The 12,092-nt window shown below is 32.8% G+C and overlaps 1 protein-coding gene and 1 long non-coding RNA gene across 3 annotated transcripts in view; both read right to left on the minus strand.

Moving 5' to 3' along the window:
* The window catches only part of LOC141458594 (protein APCDD1-like), a 1,087,769-nt gene that overhangs the window by 521,265 nt on the left and 554,412 nt on the right, over positions 1–12,092 (minus strand). The gene's annotated exons all lie outside the window — the stretch shown is intronic.
* Positions 4,971–12,092, minus strand: part of LOC141458623 (uncharacterized) — an 81,359-nt gene continuing 74,237 nt past the window's right edge. Inside the window, exon 2 of the long non-coding RNA XR_012461081.1 lies at positions 4,971–5,035. This is a non-coding gene — a long non-coding RNA (uncharacterized lncRNA). The remainder of the gene's footprint in view (positions 5,036–12,092) is intronic.

Here is a 12,092-nt window from a genome sequence, read left to right on the forward strand (position 1 = left end):
GCCGCTTATTTCTCTAAATAGAAAAAAGGAAATTCGATTGACTGAACTTCTTATCAGAAAACATAACTTACAAATATATATTTTTTTACTTAAAGAAAATGATATATAAAGGCTATAAAGGCGAAAAATGTAGAATCTTGTTTATTGTTTTTCAGATATTTGTTTCCTTTAAAGGAAAAAATATAAGCGATTCTCTTCAGTTCCGTAAGACAAGAGAGAGGTAATTCAAGATCTTAGAGGAGGTAGATAACAATGAGATTAAAGATTTTGTCAAATAATACAAATACCTTACAGTAAGATATATACATCCGAAGCCAGGAATCTCAAGCTTTACATGGTCAGGAAACCGAACGCCAAACGGTCGCGATCAAAATCCAGCGCCAGAAATTTTGCGTCGTTCCAGGATTGTTTTACTTAGCAATTCTACGGAAAACGACTCCTGTTAAAACTTGTAATGAATGCGTCAATACAACTTTTTTAAAGCGAGACCATCACAACTGGAAAACCAAAATGTGGTTGGATCAACATTTGTACAAATGGATCTGTTGACTCCAGCCAGTAGAAATGCTGGTGCTTTTGAGTATAGTGGCTAGTTTTCTCTTTCAGTACATTTCAGTTCATTCCAAGGCGTACCAACTTCGCGGCCATATCCTTGGCGCTTGATCAGATAAAAGAGAACAGGGTCAAGCAAAATTTAAAAATATAAAAATTTAATTCAATTCTCGCAGCTGTTTGGAAAAAGTCAAGGAACTGAAGCGATGTTAGACGAAGAAAGGCAGAGGGAATCGTTCCTAAAAGAGCCAATATTGGTTAATAAAAATAGTGAATTTTTTCAGATCTCAACGAGGGGCATGACTATTATTTTATAGGAACCTATTATGCCAAGAGGTGATGGATTTCTCATGCTTGTGATGATGCCCTGCCATGACAACTGCATTTCAAAAACTTACGAGACTGTCAAGCCATTTTATTTTCATATTAGACTGTCTGAAGAGAAGGATAATTCGTTTTAGAGCTGTTTTTGTGAGAGTAGTAATGGTTGAAGCTTTCTCTTCTAAAATACGCATTACCACCTTTGCAGTAGTAGTTTGGAGGGAACTAATGTTGCGGAAATTTGGGCCATGAAGATTTGTAGCTTGACTATAGTATGTGAAATCTCAAGAACGATTTCTTTGTAGCTAACAACCATTACAAAATGTCAGCTAAATTTGATACCTAGGTTTTCATAATTTTCACTAATTTTTATCTAAATTTCTTTTAGATAGGTACTTCGACCACGTATGAGCCCCATATATGAGGAAGTGGACTAGTTATTTATTCACGGGTCCAAGCAGCTATCCAAGCCCTAACATACCAACAATCCTAATGCTGGATCCGAATCCAGGACTTCAATCACACAGCAGTGCAAAATTAGTGCAGCAAATTATCAACACTTTAAAGCGGTCCAATTTTATGCAACAATACTGCTGACCCATTAGATTTTTATGTCGAGGCGGATTTGACTTGCACAACCCCTGCCTTCATAGTACGATAATACTTGTATAAAGCCTACCTACCATACCATGTATTTCTAAACGAATAGAGATGACAATAAAGTACAAGTTGGTGCTCGTTCAAAATAGTCCTGAAATAAATTCCATGAAAAAGAGATGTTTTATGCAGTGATAAACTTGCATAGGTTGCAATATAAATTCTGAAATTAATTATAAATCCAGCGTTGGAAAAGACGTAAACAATTAAAATTACATTATTTCTGTTACTAGAAACCATTTTAATCCTGTTCAATTGAACGCAATTGGTTTTAGAATTTATTGGTTTTGCAAAAGAGAGAACAAAAGCTGCGGCGAAATATTAAAAACGTTTCTCTCTCCTCTAGTTTCTGCATCGATAGAAGAAAACAAAACATTGAATGCATATCAATAGAGGCGCATTTAATAATGCAGGACCTCAAACATAATTTCAACATAATATGAAGTTAATTTTTGAAATGCAGACATTTCATTAAAATATAACAATAAAACGAAAAGTTTATTTAAAACGTCCATCCAAACTGTAATTGTTTTGTACCAGACAGGTAATGTCCAACCTACGGTTGGTTGTTTAATTATATTACATAAGTTGTAATTCACACCTAACAGGATTTAATTTTCTATTTAAATGAATTATTTAATTTTGTAAATTATAGCAAAAAATATTTTAAATTTATGTTAGCCTAGGTCTAGGGGTCGGCAAAATGCGGCTCTTTTATCCAAATTTTGTGGCTCTTCAGCCTGTCCAAAATAAATTGTATATTTCAATTTTATTTAAACAAATGAAAATTTCATTTATTGAAGTAATAGTTATTTATTTAACAAGTGTGGAAAGTAGTACTTTTCCTCACGCGAAGCAGGGTTTGCACGTAAGAGCGTGCGAAGCGAGGCTCGTGCAAGTGCAAATTACCGCGTGTGAGGAAAATACTTTACACTCGAGTTAAATATTATATTTTTTCTGCAACCATTAGATTTATTAACTAAAAAAAATTAAAAATTTCATTTTTACAGTCTACAAAAAGTAATTTATTTATTATAAACATTTATTGTTATATTACAATTATTTACATTACTTACGTATTTACATTACTTATTACATTTTCTGCTGTTTCTTTTATTGATGGAGGAGTGTTTTCTAAACAGGCATCACTAGAATCCATTTTAAATTTCTATAAGGTAACACTATAACTTTTTTAACTGTTATAATTAAAAATATCTAATTATTTATTAAAGTATTATTTTGATTTCTATATTCCTTTCAATTTTTATTTTATTTTTTAATATTCGTTTTTTAATTATTTAAATAAAATAAATTTAAATAAGCTTATTAGAGTTTTACAGAAAATATTTATGTTAATAACAAAACTTCTTATATCAAGGAAGCACAATAAAGTTTTTCCACTCACTAGTGGGAAAGTGACACTAATGGGAATTTCCGTAACCAACTTGTGTGGGAAGTTGGGCATTACACAGCTGATTTTAATTGAGTAATGAGAACTTCCTTACATGGTTGCAGAAAAAAAATATTTTTTCAACAAGAATTTTAAATGTGATAGGTTTGAAATTGAATAGAATTATATTAAAATAAAGTACGTAATTATATAGTACTTCCGCCATTTTCATTCAAACACAGGTTTAGTTATTATTTATTTGTTAATTTACTTTGCAATATGTGGAAATAAATATATAAAACATTTAAATGTTATTGAATATCATAAAATAATAATTTATGAATACAAATGATCTTCAGAGTTGTTTACACTATCATCCTTGCGGCTCTTGGTAAGATTTATTAAAATTATTTAAGGAGAAATGGCTCTCTACTTGAAATAGGTTGCCGACCCCTGGCCTAGGTGGTAGAAAGAATTCCCAAACCTGCCAAAATATGTAAAGTAATCGCTAATTTTTCTGGCAGGACTTCACATCCAACTGTCAGATTAGGCAACCTGACCGTGGGTAGAATTATTACTCTACTCTACTTTACTAGGTATTACATTTTACCAATTAAATACCAAGTAGCTACACGCTGGAGATCTCCTCCTCTGCCATTCTACAGAAACAATACCAATTCCCAACTGGAGCACATTTTTTATCTGTAAGGAGGGAATTGAGTTATTTACACCGAGAGATTTAATACGAACAGTGTGCATACAGTATGTTTGCTAATGAACATTAATCTTTGCCAGGAATCTGCAGTACAGACGGTGTCTTTACTCGAAAAAACTGTGGACAATTCCATGCCTACTGTTTATAATAATATTTTAAACCATTATTTCAGCCATCAAAGGTTTCAATAGTTGGGGTTGCAGAGAATTCCACTTCCACTTTTAGTGTTTCTGTGGACGTGCTACAATTGTTTACTAAAGCAAAAAATATAAATATAATGCATATATCCAGACTTGAACGAACTAAACAATTGGTACAAACTATTACCACTCTTCAGTTAGGCTTTTCAGTACTTTCAATAATCAGTAACTCAAACAAAGAAGTACATATAACAAAATCCATCTGGGGTTGCGTAACCAATGAATTCAATAAGCTAATGCACCTAGTTTCGACTTTGCGCGACATGCTTGGCATTATCGCTGACGTATGATTTGACCATCACACTCTTATTGCTTTCAGGGCTTGTGGGTATTTCTTTAAAATATTTTAATTAGGTATATTAAATTCTTAAATTTTTCATTTTGCCATTTAATAAGGTACTTTTCAGTTTTCTTATTTTTAATTTTTCTTTTTTCAGAGCATGTGTAATTTCCTTTTATATTCTTTAGTTTAGAAGGTTCTATTGTTTTGTTTCTATTTCTTTTTCATTTTTTCAAGTTGTCAATGTTTTATTTAATTTTTCTATCTAATATTCTAAAGGTATCGTGTGTTACAGTAGTGTTTAGATTTTTAGTTAGTTATTTAGTTATTTTAATCCTGTTCAATTCAAGGCAATAGGTTTTAGAATTTATTTGCCTCCGGACAGTGTTCTCTCGTTACAGACAACACTGTCCATCACCGGACAGTGAACTGTAAGAAGCTCCTAGGAAGAGAAAATCTAAGGGTCAGCTGCTGGATTCGAACCCGGGACCTCCGCGTGGGAGTCCAGTATGCTAACCTCATAGCTAATCCCTTCCCTTATTATTATTATTATTAATGCACCTAACAACAGAAAAACACCTTGCTTCATCCTTGATTAGTTAATTTACTTATTAATAATTGTGCGTATAAGTTTTTAAGAGATTAAATTTTGCCAAAATTATTTTGTTTAATCGCAGTTTTTTCTTTTTTTTAAACAAAGATTTATATAGCTCTAGATTTAGTTAATTCAATTAGTTCTGAACAAAATTGTGTCCGTACTCTCGGATATATACAATGGGGCGAGTAAATTATTTAGATTTTTATTTAATTTATTAAATGTATTTATATGTTGTTTACTTGTAGGTGAAACTAAAGTTTTTGGTATTCAGAATGTTTAGGTGACTATTCGCTAAAACATAACACACGGACACTTTCGGACCCTTAGTTAGGTTAGATAGGTTAGTTTCGACAAGATTAGATGTTAAGGTAAATCAAGTAATATAGTAAAGTGTCTATTCTCCGGTATAGTTCAGGTGCAAAAGGACCTTCGATGTGGTGCACCTTTCAAATCATAAAAAAAAAAAACTAAAGGTTAATGTGGTTGCCCATTTTTTTAGTCGAATTAATTTCAAATACGAGTTTGTTAAAGTTCGGCTCACAAAGGGGTATTTTGGCTCAGTAATCTAGACTCTTCCTCTTGATGATTTTAAAGGAGCATGAATTAACACTTTTAAAAAGGCTGGTGACCAATGGGTTTCCTTAATCTATCCTTAGAGCTTAGAGCTTGTGATATTAGCCGTGGATTTAATTGAATGTGTAGTAATGATAATTTTTAGCAAACTATTGTGGCGACACCCGTCCATCGGTAACTGAACTTGGTGCCCACACACGATTTTCTCTTATTCTAATTACTAGATTTATATCAATACCTCTTGCATTTTCTGCTAACGTCCTGTTCCCTGGATAATCAGCAGGAGGCACGAAGGAGCTTACTGCCCACTCAAATAGAATGGTTGTGCAGGTGAATGCACTAACTATAGTCACTCTATCTCAACAATCATTTAAGACTTCTTTCCCGTCGATGTTAGGAGAGTAGATAATATTATGCTACCCTCTTTTTAATGACTTGTAGGAGCTTGATTGTCTTCTCTCGTAGTTATCTATCATCACACATTGTCTGAGCTATCGATGAGGACACACATTTTGCCCAAAACGTTTGACAAAAAGATAAATGCAACTTTGCCCACACCTACAATTAATAAACTTAAGAGTTCAAATCATTAAAAAAGGTAAAACCAAAATTTTACGGTGAAAGTGTAGTTCATATCTTTTCTAATACTTACCACAATGATTACGTGCGTCAATTTCATTTACTTCCTCCTTAAAGAAAATCTTGTAAGCAAGTAGTTGGGATTACTAAAATTACATAAATAATAAAATAATTTAAGTAAAGAAAACATGATATTAAGAAAAATAATGAGACCATTCTTAAGAGAAATGTTTACACAGTTCCTTAGAAGTAATGAGCTTAACTAAAAATCTAAACAAACATTAACTGAATATTCCTGGTACAACTGGAAAAACAAGTCTACGAATATTTTATTAAAAATACTGCACAACTATGTTCTCGAAAGTACAACTATGTTCTAGATTGAAATTAATACTAACAATGAATATATGGGAGTTAAAATTATAAATAAAACCTAAAGCATAAGTATTATTATAATTATTAATTATCTAAAGCTTAAATTGTTGTCTCCATTATAGAAATCAGTTATAATAAACAAACACAATAAGTTTATTGCTAAGAGTATACTACAGAAAGCAAATTCATCAATTTTTTACCATTATATTGTGCCATGATCAATTTCTTTGCTTAATTTATTAATTAGGATATTATATTTAAATGACACTAATCTCACAGATCTAGTAGCTGTATAGTGTACTCAGGCATATAATTTTTTTCAACTTATCAAACAGACATTGAAAGTAAAAATAAAATGACTCATTAAAATATGAATATCTAGGTTTCGTGACCGTAAATTGTTAAACTAAGGATTCAACATTGGCGAGGAATGTTTTGTATTTGTAATATCCAGGCTCTGAAGAAGACAATATATTTGTCGAAACGTTGGCGAAAAAGACGAGTTTGTTTTTTTTATTTGACCGATTTCTCGCTAATCTTGAATCCTTAGTTTGAAACATTAAAGCTATTGCTAAAAAATAGACATGAGCTAAAGGACTGGATCACTTATGTACACCATTATAAAGAAAAAGCTATAATACATCTATTTCTACAACAAACAATGGCAAAATACTTTTTCATAAGTCAGGCATGTACAAACAATTAAGAAAATTTACTTCTGTTAGTCAATAAACTTTACAATTATGCATGCGCTGTATATTAGAATGTATAATTAGGTATGTACTCGTATTTATTACAAATTTAATTTTTAATTAATACAAATTGATTTTCATAATTTAACAGTTTTCCTCGACTTGTTCGTTATGTTTGGCTATTATATTCTTTTTAACATCGTCGTAGCACGAATGGATTTTTATCCATCATCAGAGGTTGGTTTATCAGTTTGTTGTGAATAATTTTCAACGTTTCTTTTTAACTCTGAATCTAAAAAACTTTCACCATTTGAGAATGCTTTTCGAACGTTTCTATTTGAACTGGGCAACAAATATGAGAATTTTCATGATTTTATGGCTTTTTGCAGCAGCCGCCATTTGTTTAAATGAATCAAATCCACTCTTTGACCATAGTTAGCTATCTACAGAATAGCAAGCAGGAAGTGAACTACGTCACAATAAAGTGCGGTGGGGGTAAGGTAGGAACAGTCCAGAACAAGCTATGGACCTGGACACATACTGTGAACTTTACAGTTTTTCTCTTTGAGTCAAGTAATCTTAAATCATTTGAATTTAAAACAGCCCGGCGTAAAGTAAAAACATTAATTGAAAATAATTTAAGTGACAATAGTAATTTTAACATAAATTGTGTCAAATAATAACTAAATATAGAAGCAAATAGGCAGTTTAAGAACAATCCTGTTGAAGTGGCACACAGACTCGAGCCAAGGAAATAAGATAAGTAATACTTCACAAATCTTTTCATGGTCATAAATAATAAAATAGTACAAACCTTGAAATTGCTATGATTCGTTCTTAAAGATACATAATAGTTAATACGCTTACTAACGCTGGACTGAAACTATTAATAATTCATTAAAACAAAACTACTTTGTTGTAAAAAATAATAAAATCTAAAATATCCAGCAAACCTTTGTTTATAAAAAATAAAATGTTTTTTACAAAAGTAAACGTTGTAAAACTAGGTATTGATTGAAAGGTAGATTGATTGGAGGGAATTAGTTATTGTAGTAAGTAGCAAACTAATTGCCTTTTTTTCAGGTGGGCTTTACGACCAACTACCAATTAGGTGTCGCGGACGGAGGCGACTAGCAAACATACTTTACAGTAAATTTATTTTATTAACCATTAAATAAAATCCAAGGCCTCAGACCGGGAATCGAACCCAGTACCACACAATACATGTTAGCTTTACAGGTCTCGCTTCTAACCGCTCGGCTACCGTGGCGACTTTAGTTATTGAAATTATTTCAATTAGATGAACGAATCAAAAGTGGCAATAAATAATTTGAATATTATATCAAACATTGTATGGTTTATTGAATACTGATCAGTGACTTCAATGACCCATTTTATGACATGAAAATAATTTCTAAATTCTACATAAATAGCATGCCACAAGTCTGTAGCACAATTTATTTGATCTAGGGGGTCCTCCACACAAACTTCATGATAATATTTTACAAAACGTCTCAGAATTCCTTAGTGTAGAGTGTAGTTTCCCTGTTTTACTACAAGCATCCAGCACTTTTTCAGTTACAGGTGGAAATAGAACCAATATCTAACTTCCGGGCGATTTTTAGAACTGTTTATATCATACTGTATTTCCTATTCAAGTAAACCCTTCCCCCAACTTCAAGATCTCAAGAAGTCTTGGTGGCCGTTTGGGAAAGCCTGTAATGGGAATTTATTTGCGTACATAATATTTATTTCCTCTTAAAAGAAATATATGTAATTTCATGACATTAACGCGACAAATATAATCAATAAATAATAAGATTTAGGTTAATATATAAAACAAGTGAATATTTTTTACTCGACACTAAAAGATGAGTAACCTCTATAAATTTTGGGGTGTTCCCTAAACGCGATGTCGTCTTTATAAGATGACACTGATTCTAAATAATGAAGTATATTGACAAATACTTCACGAAAAAAATTGGTACATTAAGTACGAACCTAACAGAATGTCAGTTCGCGACCTTTCAGAACTTGTTTTCAGTACCCAATGAACGGCAAATGAAAATATTAGTTATTATTCTTCGTCAATTTGTTCGCTTGAATAGATAAGTAGAAAAGAGTCAAGTTGAGGATAATGAATACAAAATTTCAAGACTACTTTTGTCAAACAATGGTCATTGCCCTGAAAGTGAAAGAAAATATGACCTCTACTTAAATAAATAAAAAAAGATGAAAGCTGGAAATAAAGCAGTAATGTGGAAATCTGAATAGATAGTTCATTAACTAATCACACTCATCACAGGAAATGTTAAACATCGGATTCCTGATTACAGATGAAGATGGAATTACAAGAGAGTGAAGAATAGACCGCAATAACCCAAGATCATTTTAAAATAGACAACTGTTGACGATCTCATTACGAAAAGAAAACTCAGATAATGTTTTTACTTACGCTTACAGTTATCAGTGAGAGAATTACTACTATAAATGTGGTGGAATGGTACAAAGATGATGGTGTTAAAGTTGGTATAAGTTAGACCAGGGCGACAGGGATAAGCTCATGTTGGATACTACCAGCCGAAATATAGCTGGCATTGCACGAGAAAGATTCTCCTAAGGAACATTATGGGACAACCATACACTTTTTGAATTTTACCAAAAAGTATGTTTTTCAAATATTTTGTGCAATGACCTGGGCTTAGATCACTGAACAGTTTATTCTAAAAAAGAGGGCAAATTACAAATTTTCTAAAGACTATGACAAAACGTAATGAGGAGAGAAATTAATTTTTTAATTCTTTTTTTTTAAGGTATGAAACGTTGAAAATGCTAATAATAAGCATCCTTAAGGGGCCTTTCCCTAGATTTAATGAAGATTTACATGTTTTATTTAGGTTTCCAACTTTTTAACAACAGAAATAGACCTTTCAAACTTATTATTCATTGACACGTTGACTGCCGCGGCACTTTCACGGATTCCGGTCCCAGAAGCCAATTTAATCATGTTATATTAGATATTAAAACGTTAATTATAGATCATGTTAATCATAAAAAGCTTATAAAATGTTCTGTTTTTTAAAAAATGAACATGTTACGAGTTACCTCGTAGTTGGCTTATGTAACAGAAATCTCCTCGCAGAAGCCAACTACGAGATAATGCGTCCATGATGTCCACAACGCGCATCGACATGTCGCTTCACTCGAGCGAGTCGGATATGTGGTATGTATAAATTCTTTAGTAATACTTCAGATATCGTGCCGAGCACAACATATTTACCTCTTTCTTGAGGGTGTTATTTTATAATCAAATTATAAATACCCTAATTTGGATAAGAAAAGACGATTTACTGAGAATGATATGCTAATCTAAGTGATTCAGAATCTAACAAGATTTTCAGCAAGGATGATAACGAGAGTAGCGACTATGTACTTTCAGAGAATTCAGGTGAAGACAGAGTGATGATGGAGTCGTCTCCAATCATGAAGATGAGACGATTGACGATCCTGAAGACAATCACGATGCTTCCCAAGAAACCATTCTAAATACGAATGATAATTTGTGGACAGAAATTCGCAAAAAAATCCTGAACTATTTATTTTTTCAAGAAATTATTAGTTTGAAATGGGATGCAACAAATCTTACGGTTCAAACGCTGGTGGACTTATTTTTTCCTCAAGAATTTAATGCATTACTGGTTGAACAAAAAAATTTTATAGGCTGCACAAGAAATTGCACGACATAAAGAAATGAAAAATTTAAGAGGTTATTAAAATGGAAGGAAGTTACCGCTGCAGAAATTAGAATTTTCATTGGACATCTTATACAAATGGGTCCTTGTTCTTTTCCTTCGATAGAACATTACTGGAGTGGAAACAAAATGTATGTAATGTTTTGGCGATCGCTTACGAGTAGCAATAGATTCCAATTTTGATTGCGCTATTTTCACTTTGTTGATAATTCAATAGATAATAATAATAATAATTTTTTTTTTTTGCATCAACAGCTGAGGTTATTAGCGCCCGGAGCTTTTTCCAGTGTACTGCAGTTACAGACAACACTGTCCATCACCGGACAGTGAGCTGTAAGAAGCTCCTAGGAAGAGAAAATCTAAGGGTCAGCTGCTGGATTCGAACCCGGGACCTCCGCGTGGGAGTCCAGTATGCTAACCTCATAGCTAATTCCTTCCCTAATAATAATAATAATAAGGGAAGGGATTAGCTATGAGGTTAGCATACTGGACTCCCACGCGGAGGTCCCGGGTTCGAATCCAGCAGCTGACCCTTAGATTTTCTCTTCCTAGGAGCTTCTTACAGCTCACTGTCCGGTGATGGACAGTGTTGTCCGGAGGCCGGCAACGCACAGAAAAAAGCTCCGGACGCCAATAACCTTAGATGTTGACGCGCCTTAAATCATTAAAAAAAAAAAAAAAAATATTAATATAATAATAGATAATTCAATCGTCCGACAGATTGTGCAAGGTCCGACCTATAATAGAGCATTTCAATAATATTACGCGGCAAAACAATGTACCAAATGAAAATATTTGTAACGACGAATCAACAATGTTGTGGCGTAGAAGACTGCACTTCCACCAGTACATAAAAAAGAAAAAAATACAAATATGGTGTCAGACTACTATGAGCTACTATGTGAATCTGATGGTGGTGGTGTGAACATAAAAGTTTACAGCGGATAATGGACACTAATTTTTCTCTCACTACTTACTAATGTTGTTCTCACTTACTTGAGGACTATCTTGAGAAGGGATGTTCAGTATACATAGACAATTTTTATAATTCTGTTGATTTTTAAGAAACTACTAACAACCAGGGAAACTTATGTGTGCGGAACTCTGAGAAGTAATCGAAAAGGGAATCCCAAAGATGCCATTCAACGGAAACTGAAAGAAGGAGAGTTTATTTGGCAGCAAAATGGTCCTGGTTACTGTGTGCAAATGGAAAGAAAAGGGAGATGTGCTTACCATGTCCACTAAGCATGTTGTTGAATGGTAGAAGTGTCCAATCGCAATGGAAAACTTTCGATGAAGCCGAATACTATTCAGGATTACAATCTCAACATGTCTGACATTGATCGATCAGTTCAAATGCTGTCGTATTACACGTCTCTAAGAAAGACTATTTTAGGTGGCCTAAAAA

Source organism: Rhodnius prolixus, unplaced genomic scaffold (genome assembly GCF_049639745.1).
Source record: "Rhodnius prolixus isolate KJV_2025 unplaced genomic scaffold, Rpr scaffold_1, whole genome shotgun sequence".
Lineage (NCBI taxonomy): Eukaryota > Metazoa > Arthropoda > Insecta > Hemiptera > Reduviidae > Rhodnius > Rhodnius prolixus.